Here is a 12,880-nt window from a genome sequence, read left to right as displayed (position 1 = left end):
GTTTTGAAACTAGAACTTACCCTTTCATTGTATTATTCATGCACGCTCAGGCAAAAACACAAGAGAGATACAAGATAAGTTTAAAATACATTTATTGAAACATGTGTAGTCTTCCATAGGGAGAATGAGCTGCCAAAATTAGGCAGATGAAGCAAAGCAAAGTAACCATTATTATGAACATGGTAAAGAGAATGAACAAACAAACCAAGGTGAATGATTTCTAAATGTTCCTACATAATCCTAAATCTATACTGAGAGCATAGTTGGTGTACTCTCTGCATTTGCTTTATCCAAGATGTTAGGTGTATCCCCCATACCTGCAGAACAGCATCAGGAGTCAGCCTGTTGCTGTTCTGGCAATCCTTTTAGGAAACTAGTAGATTCATGCCAACAGAGCTGCATGTAGAACACAGCAATCATCCAAGAACAGATGTGTCTGGAGTACCCCTCTGCCCCTTCTGGGTCAGTGCATCATTTATATAATCAAAGCAACAAGTTATAGGGCACAGCTCGGATGCACTGATATCTGGTGCCCCTATTTGTCACTGTTTTTTAATGCTATAATGAGTGACTCCCCAATGCCCACATCATGGGTCTCGGCAAAATTAATCCCAATCTTTAAAAAGGGCTCTAAGCCACTCCCATCCAACTACAGGCCTATCTGCCTAAGTGATAGTTCCCAGAAACTTTTTAGCCTGATCATACTGGAAAGGATGCATGACTGGCTGACAGATGTGGGAATGTTGTCTCCTTTGCAAGGGGGCTTCAGGGATGGTATTAACACCATTGATCGATCAGGTGTTTCGTATTCATTTGTTTATACGTGGCCTTTGTGGACTTTTGGGCCACTTTGATCTTGTACCTAGAGAATCTTTGGGGAAGGTTATGGCAATTTCACACAAGTCAGATGTGGACCTCAGGGCAAATTGACAGTCCCCAGCCCAGTCAATCGGGGGGTGAGGCAAGGGTGTGTGCTAGTCTCACCCAATTTCTTTTATATATTAGTGACTTAGGGCCTGATTTAGATCTTGGCAGTGTTACCACCAAACCGCTGTGGAGTCGAACCTGAGGGGACCGTCAAGTCAATGGTGTTCCACCTGCCATATTTAGATGTTATAGTCATGCAGGCGGTGTCTGGCAGTGGTCTACTGACAGAAGGAGGACATTGGGGGACCCAATGGACATCGGACAATTGCAGTGGCAATAGAATACAGGTAAGCCTCACACACACAAAAAACACACTGTACCTAGGCCATATGTGTCCCCCTGCATCCCACACAGCACAACACACCACATACACATCATTATCCATTGCTATTCCACCACAACACATACGTGCCACAAATACACATTGACGTACATCCATGGCACACGCTGTTGACACTGCACTCACACATGCAAGTTGCACACATTCTCACATATTCACATCAACCACTCCAGCTCCCTCCATCTCACTCAGTCGACTGCATCACACACACAACTAGAAGCACAACATGAAGGGTTCAGGTCTCCTTGCAATATGCACACATGGACACAGTTGACATGTGCGAGAGTCCCTTTAATGTGGTGGCAGCATTCATTTGAAAATTAATACTGATACCTAAATAACAGTTGTGTACCTTTGTTACATTTGTTGAGTAGCAGTGTGTCCCTATCATGTCTGATCCACACGTGTCCCCAACATATGTGACATGTACATACCTACAGTGGCCCCGAGCTCATGTGCTGTGACCCCCCAACATACACAGCCAATGCTGATTCCCTACCTTCATGTCCAGCGATGGGGAGTTGTGTTTTCTCCATGGTCCAGTGGCAGCAGTGATGGAGGGTGTTGTCCAGCCTTGTCCAGTTGGAAACAGCAGGGGAATGAGGAAAAAAGGTAGATTTTCCCCCGTTCCCCTCCTTCCCCCCAGTCCATCAAGTCAGAAGTGGAGGTGGGACCACCACATTTTCTTGGCAGTAAGGTACATCTAAATTTGCACGGTGGTATGTGTGGTTGGGGTACTGACACCAACCTCTATTTCGTATGGTGCCATTGTGACAGATGGGAATTCATGGTTGAGTCGGCGGGAATTTGGTGGGTTATAGTCTATGGGACTGCTAACATTTAAATCAGGCTAGAGGACTGCCAAGACGGAGATGGGGTTTCCCTAAAAAAGTGGAGGTGGACCCATTACCACCAGCATCTAAATCAGGTGGGTTGTGTGAGAATGGTGCCCGAGTCTAACCAATGGGTAGGTTCCAGACCTTCCGTTTGCAGACTATACTCTTCTGATTTCAAAATCTCCTATGGAGATCCTGAAGCTCCTGGATCAATTGTGAATCTTCTGCAAGCAGACAGGCCTGAAGATTAAACTCAGTAAAACTAATTATATGGGGCCTTTTCTACAAAGAATCAGTGTAGGGCAGTGCTGCAAGTAGTTTTTCTGTGCTGCCCAATGCCAATTCAAAAGGGCAGGCATGCACTGTAACTACAAGATATAGTGCATTCCTGTACTTCCAGCCAGTGCCGGCACACAAATTGCAGTTGAGCATCAATGTAGGCACCCTTGCAAAATGGTGCAAAGGTGTCTGTGTTATTGAAATGAATGGTTTTGTGCAGAAAGGGGCACCTTCCTGCACAAAAACAATCAATAGAGGCATTTTGATGGCTCTATGTGTGGTGTAGAATGCTGTACACGTAGAAAGATGAAAAACAAGGAGATATGTAAACATTTCTCCTCATTACATCTGCTCTGGGGAGGTGTACGTTTTTGGTGCTTACCCAGATTTACACTATGTTGTAAATGTGGGGCAGTGTCAACAACCATGGGTGTTGAGTGGGAACACTCACAGCAACAACCATGGCACGCCTACCTGATGCAATGTGAGACTTGCGCTCAGTCATCTTGCAGCGACTTGCGCTCAGATATCTTACACCATATCTACAAGGACATGCAAGTTGGATTTACGTGGGCTTGTAGATATGTCTACACCATGCGCCACAGGATAATAATAAAAGTGGCACACACAGGCTTGTAAATAAGCCCCATGTTTTTTATCCCTGTCCGTTGGTTCGCTCCCATCTAACCTTAACTGTTGTCCCCCTGGAGTCCATGTATTTGATTTTCTAGGGGTTATGCCCACAGAGTAGTTTGACTGGCTACCTCAAATCGAAAACTGTAGACTCAAGCTAGAGCAACATACAGGGGGCATTGTGAGTTCACAACAAGGCTCCTCTTTTTGTTTTGTTTCCCCAGCCCTCCAAATTTACAATCCTCAATCCTTTGGGGGTGGCCCTCTATGGTGGGGAACAAGGGTGTAAGCTGTCTGGAGGTTGTCAATCATTTTCTATGACACCTCATTAACCTCCCTATCAATCCCTGCTTATCCCCCTTTGGCTTAATCTGGGCTTTGGATCTCCTTCCGATAAGGCAAGATTTAAACTGATATTGTATTGGCATAGGATTTGTACGACCCCAGAATTATTGCCATACTGACAGGGCTTGGAGGATGTTTTGAGGCTTCCTGGGGCCATTAAGATCCCCTGGCTCAGGTTTGTAAAATTCTAGCTGACTGAGATGGGTTGTGGAAACCTCTGATCCACCTCTGCGAAAGCCATTGGGGTCTTGAAAACTGGAGTTATAGAGTTGATCTGACTTTAGGGCATGCCACTATGGGTACCCTCACTGCCTTCTTCCTTGAGTCTAAAGATGATTATATCATAGTATTTCTGAACAAGACTGAGCCTCAAGTATCCAAAGCATAATACAGGAAATTTGGGGTAGGGACCCTGACATTCTGTTAAGTCAAAATGGCAGTGTGCACTCAAAGGGTTTGATGGGTTTTGTCCCTTCTGTCCACAGGTGATTTAGTCCATTGAAAATGTTCTAATCTTTTGTCCATTTTATCATGAGGACAGAATGAAGGTGATTCTACTGCTTTGTGGTAACTGGGGAATCAGGGACTGTAGATCACTGATTAAGATCCTGAGAAGGGATGCCCGGCAATTCATTGTATTTGCCGACTTTCATTTTCTGATGAATATGTGGACACTCAGGCAAAAAAAGTTTAGCCTCCTGAAGGTTCACCTGGTGACTCTTTTTGCTTTCAGAGCTGTGAGATAAATATGATGGGAATAGCAATCTTATCAGAGGTGTCCTGCTCATTATTAAGGAATATGTCTGGGCTATGGTTGAGGTACTGTTGCAGAATCAATTTTATGGATTTTTAACCATTCTATTGCTTTCTAGTTCAAGCCTAGACAGCACACATGCGCTGTCTGCAAGACCTGTTGGGAATGTGTATAAGAAGTTTCTCCCACCTGCTGCTGCCTGCCGCTTATCATAGATTGAAGGCTGTGTCGCTCTTGTTTTGTTGCGTCCTAACTAGTTTGGCAGCCGATAAATCACTTCCTGTAGTTGGCTTAGGTGCACCAACCAAGTTCAGTTTAATTAAGCCTGGAATGTTTTTCTATTGTCTGGAAGGAGTATTTTTGTTTTGTTTCCTGCCTCTCATGTTGTCAGTAAGCACGCATGTTCACGCATGAGGTTCGTTTTCCACGTTTGCCCTTCACTTGGTCCTTATTTTACATAGTCAGTAAATACAAGTAGTCGTGTCATGCTTCTTTTTTGTACATTTTTTGTGGCTTTATTTAGCATGAAATCCATCCAAGAATGAATCCTCAACAGCAACTCTCCCTGCACAGCGGGAGAGCCGATACTAGAATATTTACTGCACTTGGGGAAACTCACCCCATAATGCTTTGCAGGCATTCCTTTTACAACACATTTTTGGCCATAACTCACCCTGTGGTAGTCCTAGGGCAATGGGACCACCACCAAAACATTCAGAACGATGTGATCTTTCGGCCGAGGCCATCTTGTGGGTCACACTAGGTTAGAGGGGGCCCAAAAATCATAACCTCTTCCACCATTCAAGGGACATCTAAACTTTTCTCTTATCAGTGGATCTTTTGTTTTTAACCACTGAGAGGTGTTTGTGTTATAAAGTTCTTGTTTGTAGTAATATTCTGACATCCTTGCTCAGCCTGCAAATTTGTAATGCGCTATCCTCTACAAGGGTTGAAGGATAATAATTCCTCCAAGGCATTATAAACTCAATAGTTTCCACTAGCCATGGCCAGTGGTATTGCACCGTCTTCTAATGCCAAACACAGTTTATTTCTGATAAATGTTTAATTTATGCAAAAATACAGTGTATTTCTGATAAAGGTTTAATGTACGGCATGGCTAAATAATGTAACCACTTCACTAAGCACCTGGTACTTCTCCAGCTGTTTCAGGTTTAGGGGACATTCTGAGTTTTTGACGTCAGAAGAAGTTCTGGCAGCATTATGTGACACAGTTTGGCTCCACAGGGACATCTAGCCAAGGCCAGTGGTACTGCACCCTCTGTTGTTGACTCTACAAGGACATCTAGCCAGGACCAGTGGTACTGCACCTTGTGCTGTTGACTCTAAAGGGACATCTAGTAATGACTTGTGGCACTGCACCCTTGTGTCGCTGGCTATACAGTTAAATGATATTTAGAAGGCCTGCGAGGCCTGAAAATGTGTGATACACTATGCTCTCAAGGGGCTGATTATATGGTTACACTGCAATGTCCTTTGTCATTTTTGTTTGTGATTGTGGCCTCTAGGGGCTGAATATATGGTTACAAGACCTTGCGCCGAATTAGCGTCGTTTTTTTCGACGCAAATTCGGCGCAAAACTAACGCCATATTTATACTTTGGCGTTAGACGCGTCTAGCGCCAAAGTATGAAGAAAGAGCGTCATTTTTTAGCGTGAACGCCTTCCTTGCGTTAATGAGATGCAAGGAAGGCGTTCCCGTCTAAAAAAATGACGGCGACGCAAATGCGTCGTATTTATACTCCCGGGCAAAAATCACGCCCGGGAGGTGGCGGGTCAAAAAAAACCGCATTTGCGCCTGAATTTAACGCCTGGGTCAGGGTAGGCGTTAAGGGACCTGTGGGCTCAGAATGAGCCCACAGGTGCCCTCCCCTGCCCCCAGGGACCCCCCCTGCCACCCCTGCCCACCCCAGGAGGACACCCAAGGATGGAGGGACCCATCCCAGTGAAGTACAGGTAAGTTCAGGTAAGTATAATTTTTTTTAATTTTTTTATTTTTTTTGTGGCATAGGGGGGCCTTATTTGTGCCCCCCTACATGCCACTATGCCCAATGACCATGCCCAGGGGACACAAGTCCCCTGGGCATGGCCATTGGGCAAGGGGGCATGACTCCTGTCTTTACTAAGACAGGAGTCATGAAATGGCGTCTGGGCGTCGAAAAAATGGCGCAAATCGGGTTAAGACGATTTATTAGCGTCAACCTGACTTGCGCCATTTTAAGACGCCCTAACGTCATTTTTTCCCAACGCCGGCGCTGCCTGGTCTACGTGGTTTTTTTCCACGCACACCAGGCAGCGCCGGTCTGATTGCGCCGTCTAACGCCATTCCATAAATACGGCGCCCGCATGGCGCTTCAGAATGGCGTTAGACGGCGCAAAATTTTTTGACGCTAAACTGCGTTAGCGCAGTTTAGCGTCAAAAAGTATAAATATGGGCCCATGTTTCTTCCAAATGCTTTTTTTCTGTGCTGCTCTGTAGGGGCTGTTCACACAATTGCAGTCTAATGCCAAGTGTAAGAAGGAATGCACAAACACAGTTTATCTATGATAAAGATTTAATGTGCTGAATGGCTTAATATTTATAAGTTCCCAAATGCGAGGTTGTTATTATCATTTATAACGCCAACAGCTCTAACTCTTGCTAAAGCGAAACCTATTGCATTGCAAATGCTTGTTTACTTTTAATGTTTTTATATTACTGTATATTTTGAAATGCATTTATATCATTTTATGGTGGTAACACCGAATAAAGATCTATGAATGAATGAATGATGCAATGATATGTCTAGGTGTTAGAAGACATCTCCAAACAGGCAACACAAGCACTAGGGTATAATGTACGGTGGGGCATATTTATACTCTGTTTGCGCTGAATTTTCATTTTCTTTCTAGCAAATTCAGCGCAAACTTAACTCCACATTTCTATTTTGATGACAAACCAAGAAGGATACATACTGCTTTATTGCTATATCAACAGTTATTATGATGTGACCAGTAGAGACCTACTTGAAGAGAAACATGCTAAAACAACACATTCAATAGGATTTCTGTTTTTTTGCTTCCATGTATGAGTAGCTTGTCCAGGGGTTTTTCCTCTGCAATCTGGAACTTCTTGTTTCACTGATGGTTCCTCCGTTTGGGCAAAGGAGTGCTGTCCCACCTGCTGCAAATGCAGCAATAAACCAACAACCAATAAATTATTAAACTGGTCTCATTACCATTTTTATGACGTGTGCCACCTGCAAGTGTGAAGGTGGGGTGATTCCTGTCGATTGATTTACAGCAGTAGGGAGGACACAAAAGTGTAGAGTGCGCATGTCAAATTGGCTAGCTGTGTTGCGATGACGAGCTCAACATATGCACTTCTGCCCGCACCAATCCAGCAGCTGCATTAACAGGCGGGTGATTGCAGACACAAGAACCTAGTTGCAATAAGAGCATTGGGTTTGCTTTCTCCATCCATTCCTGACGCTTTTCTCTAGCTGAAAACACCATGAGAGCAACTGCATAATTGGTTAGGTTCACTTTGGTGTGACCAGACAGCAGCCTCGGAGAGAGCAGCGCACATGTTCTTTGGGCAGACCTAACTTTTGTGGTGAAGTTTCACTATTTTGAACCACACCTTGGAAATCTCCAGATGTGGTGAAAGCCCCTTCCTTCGCCCTCCCCTGTAACAGCACTAGGGGGCATATTTATACTCCGTTTGCGCCGGAATTGCGACGTTTTCTTTGACGCAATTTAGACGCAAAACTAACTCCATATTTATACTTTGGCGTTAGACGCGTCTAGCGCCAAAGTCCATGGAGTTAGCGTCATTTTTTAGCGTGGACACCTACTCTGCGGTAATTATGTGCAAGGTAGGCGTTCCCGTCTAAAAAATCGACTCCGAGGCATGTGCGTCGGATTTATACTCCCGGGCAAAATTCACGCCCGGGAGTGGGCGGGTCAAAAAAAATGACGAACGCCCGCTTTTGCGCCGTTTTTTAGCGCCTGCAAAAGGCAGGCGTTAAGGGACCTGTGGGCTCTGAAGAAGCCCAGAGGTGCCCTCCCATGCCCCCAGGGACACCCCCTGTCACCCTTGCCCACCCCAGGAGGACACCCAAGGCTGGAGGGACCCATCCCAGGGACATTAAGGTAAGTTCAGGTAAGTGTTTTTTTTCATTTTTTTTGTGGCGTAGGGGGGCCTGATTTGTGCCCCCCTACATGCATTAGCGCAGTTTTGCGTAAAAAAGTATAAATATGGCCCTAGGTACTCTTGCCTTCAAAGAGTGCAGATGCAGTAATCGGACGAGGCCGCAGGGGTTTCATTACATCTCACAATGATTGGCGTTGCCTTGCACAGTGACTCTCCCTGCGATGCCGCTGGGCTTCCTCATCAGCACACCCTCATTGATGAAGACTCAGAGCTGAAGAATGCGGTGAAAGAGGCCTCCAGTTCGGCGGGACACTGTACAGGGAACCTTGGCACGCTGCCAGGTGAGTCCAACCCCCAACAGCATCCTGGAAGTTTTCTGAGGTGGTGCCCTTTGTGTGCTATAAGTCGCCGAAGACAGCCTTTTGCAGATCTCATTGTTTTGCTTGTGTAAAAGCCAACTATTACACAAATATTTCTTCACTTCATCAGAATTTTAATCTTTTTTCAGGTCTCGCCTCCAGGCTCCTGTTATGAAAAAAATACATTTAGGGTAAATAACACATATACAGGGGGTTGAGCCAACCCCCTCAGCTTATTAACAAAAAAGTCAACCTCCAGGGTCTGCCATGGCCGTTCGCACTTTAGAAATCCATCGCTGGCTACCAGAACAAAAGTAAGTCTGGTTACCTGATTGATCTGTGGATATGTGATACTTCACTATTTATGATCGAAACAGGTTTTCAGGTGTTGCTCCTTTTCACTCGTCATTGCCATGATTGCTGTTTTATCGAAAAGTTGGCTGCGGCCGTGAAGCGCGTACTTTTTTAAACTGAGAGCAAAATCTTCTCTGACCCTTTTAAGGTGGTGACCAGTCGTCCAAGGCCGCCTAATCTGCTGACATCAAAAGGTGTTTATTTTTGTTCCTAGTGCAGAACATACTATTTTATTGAATGCAGTGAATGCACATTTGCGAAGTAAACGTTTCAAAGAGGGCAGAAGAGAAGCTAAAAGATCACTCATGAAGCAACAATTTCTGTCTGCATATGTGTGCCTTATCAACACACCAATCATCTTGATGGGGCTTCAATGTTTATTTTTGTAAATGTCATAATATTTCGTTCTCGAATTTTGACCTGTGCCGCATTCAGTTACATTGTTGCCCAAGTATAGAGAAAAATCTACAGTAGTGGGATGACTGAAATGACGACTCAGCGAGCTGATGACTAGACATCAGGAAGAACATTTCAACTGTCGCGAATTCATACCCGGACGGGTTTAAATTGACTTTCTATTCAGCTGCAGCCTAAAAAACTAGGTAACAATTGTTTGTTTAAAACAAATCAGATCACTTAAGGCAGCCAAAGTGCACTAGATGCAGTTATCCAGAAACCTTATTTACATATCCATTATGTTTGACTCCTATGATTCTGGATACATTACTTGACTATACAGGGATGTACCGTCCACTGGTGCAGCATGTGCAGCGGGTCCAGGAGCCCTGAGGGGCTCATAGGTGCGTAGTGTTGTGACTGCCAGAGAGAAGAACCCCCTCCCCGCCTGCCACATCTTCCAATGTTCTGAAATAGGCTGAATGCACGCATAGGCACACCGTTCCCTTCTGCCCGGTGACCTCACTTCAAGAGCTGGCCTGGGCAGGAGCTACCATATTGTACACTGTCCCAGACAGCTGTCAAATGGGATGAGGGGTGCCGACTAAACTGTGCTAGTACAATCCCATGCCTCTTTGGGGAAAATCCTGCTCCTCTCTGAAATATAACAACCCTGTCTCATTGTTCTATCGGAAAGATATGCACTGTTGTATACTGTACTAGCATAGGCCACGGGGGTCGAAGTGGCCCACAGGGTAATCAGGCAGTGCCAGAAAGGCTGGTCACACATGTCACACACTGTTTGGGCCGTTTTTTGACTGTTTGTGGGCTTGACTCAGTGATGGTGTGGCTCAGAAGCAGTCTTGTCCTACACAGTCATACCTCCTGCTGGGCAGTGCATGCTCGAGAATAATTCACACACACACTGCCTAATGGCCAGCAGTAACAGCAAGAGACAAGCTAATGTGCGACTCTGGGTTGGCAGCAAATCTCTATTCTGTTTCCAAGCAAAACATGACTAAGACAGAGATCGTTAAGAGCTAAAGACAGGTTGTTTATTTTCAAAATTAGTTATGTCATAGCTGTCCTGGTGTGTTTCTGTAATACTTCCAGGGCCAGATGTAGCACGCCGTTTGCATGGCGCAAACTGCGAAAAACGCAGTTTGGGCCATGCAACTGGCCTCCTGCGATGCTCATTCCCAAATTGCGAGTCGGTACCGACTCGCAATTTGGGAATACGACTCGCAAATAGAAAGGGGTGTTCCCTTCCTATTTGCGACTCGCATCGCAATTCAGAGTTGCTTTGTGACCGCGAATGCGGTCGTAAACCAACTCGCAGTTACCACCAGTGTCACACTGGTGGTAACTCATTCGCAAAAGGGAAGGGGTACCCATGGAACCCCTTCCCCTTTGTGAATGTCTACAAAAATATTTTTTTCAGAGCAGGCAGTGGTCCTATGGACCACTGCCTGCTCTGAAAAAAACGAAACCAAATGGTTTCGGTATTTTTTTCATTTTGCAACTCGTTTTCCTTTAAGGAAAACGGGCTGCAAAATGAAAAAAAAAACTGCTTTATTTAAAAAGCAGTCACAGACATGGAGGTCTGCTGACTACAGCAGGCCACCATCCCTGTGAGTGCAGGGACTCGCTATGGGGTCGCAAAATGCGACCCACCTCATGAATATTGATGAGGTGGGTCTTTGCGACCCCATAGCGAGTCACAGAAGGTGTCTGAGACACCATTCTGCATCCGATTTTGCGACTTGCAAATTGCGAGTCGCTCAGACTCGCAATTTGCAAGTCGCAAAATCAGATTTTGCTACATCTGGCCCCCAGTTACATTGGTTTTGTATTCTGTTTTACAATAGGACCGTGGACACTCCTGGAATACAGACATGCTTGTATTCAAAGACCACCAGAGGCTCCATAATATGCAAAGTAGTAGCCTGTATCACGAGTTACAGGCTTAAATTCTTTTGTGCCCTCATGATGTAATCACAAAAATTGCTTTATTAACCTTCTTCCTTTCTAAAATTTGCTTGATAATGCACCATTTGCCTACTCTTTTTTAAAACTTTTTTCTGGAGGGAGAAGCCCTCTTATCCCTCTTAGGACAGTTGGGCTTGCTCGCTACGCTTGCTCGTCACAGGGCACTCATCTCAAACTTTTATTCACCACCACTTTCAAATGTCACCAGCCGTCATTGTTTTGTTTTAGTTATTCCTTTAAAAAATCAGGACTACAGGCCTCAGAATGGCAATAAATAAGCAATGTCAAAGACAGCAGTTTCTGCCGTTCGAATACTAGCAAAGTAGTTTTATTGTTCTGCAAACAAATGAAATATGTAATAAAAGTTTGAAATAAAAATATTCACTTTACTGTCTACTGGCGGGTGTATATGTGCCCCAAAACTAATAGGTTATAAAAAAATCACAAAATGAAATACAAAACCATGAAATTATATCAGAAATAAAAGCAGAGTTTGATCCACCATCCCTGGAAAAGAAGTGGAGTACTTTTTCGGCCAATGTGCACAAAGAAAATGTCATCAGTGACAGCGAAGGAAGCCAGTGACTAAAATGGGCCAACTCACTGCAGTATGCAGAATAATGTGGAAAACTGATACCAAATATAAATGACACATGTACAGACCACTGGAAGGAGAGACCTCAATGAATGCAGCTCAAGATGTGTATCTATGAAGTAAGAAAAAAGAAGCACCCCAGACTATAAATAGGGGTAGCAGATACCCTACTTCCTCTTTTCCTACTGCTAAAGTTAATTTCTTGTTGAGCCTTCTACTATTCTGTGGTGAATCATTGTGTTTTGGACATTTTGTTTGGATAACTCGTATCTAGGCAAAGTGCGTTGTGGAGGCATTGTTGATTATTTCCAAACATCAGTTGCCATTCCAAGGGCATCTGCAGGTGAGCTTCCAGTTTGAATTAAAATGTATTTGCTACATGTCTTCAATAAAATCTGGTCAATGTCAGAGAGTTGCAATGTTCATACAATGTTACTTCGTTTAGCTCAGTGCTTGTCAACTGGATAGCTTAAAAATGGTAACATTGCACGGGGCCACCCCAATGGGGGGCGCTTATGGCGGCGGAGCCAGGCCGGAAGTGCAGGGGTATGCGCGTGGCGCCTCCAACCCCCACCCTTTGAATAAGAGCACAGGCCATTGGGTGTTTTGTTTCTGTGGCCCGAAGGCACTTCTAGTGCTTCCGGGGCCGTGTGCAACTATGATGTGGCAGGCCCCACCTTTATAAGGTGGGCGTGGTCAGCGAGCAGGTCCCTTGCTCGTGCTTGCTGGCTGTGTCAGCAGCCTCCGAACAGCCCAACCAACGAAGAAGTGGAACAGAGTGTTTCTCTGTGCTTTCCTTTGTGTTTCTTCTCTCTCTCTCCTTTTGGTTTGCAGGTGCCAGTGAGAGGAGGACACCTCTGATGCCTGAGGTATCACAAACAGCCTAGTGCACGTCAGAGGGAGATGTACGGGTTTGAGCAC

This window comes from Pleurodeles waltl, chromosome 11 (genome assembly GCF_031143425.1).
Source record: "Pleurodeles waltl isolate 20211129_DDA chromosome 11, aPleWal1.hap1.20221129, whole genome shotgun sequence".
In the NCBI taxonomy this organism is placed as follows: Eukaryota; Metazoa; Chordata; class Amphibia; order Caudata; family Salamandridae; genus Pleurodeles; species Pleurodeles waltl.
This window is presented reverse-complemented; position numbering follows the sequence as displayed.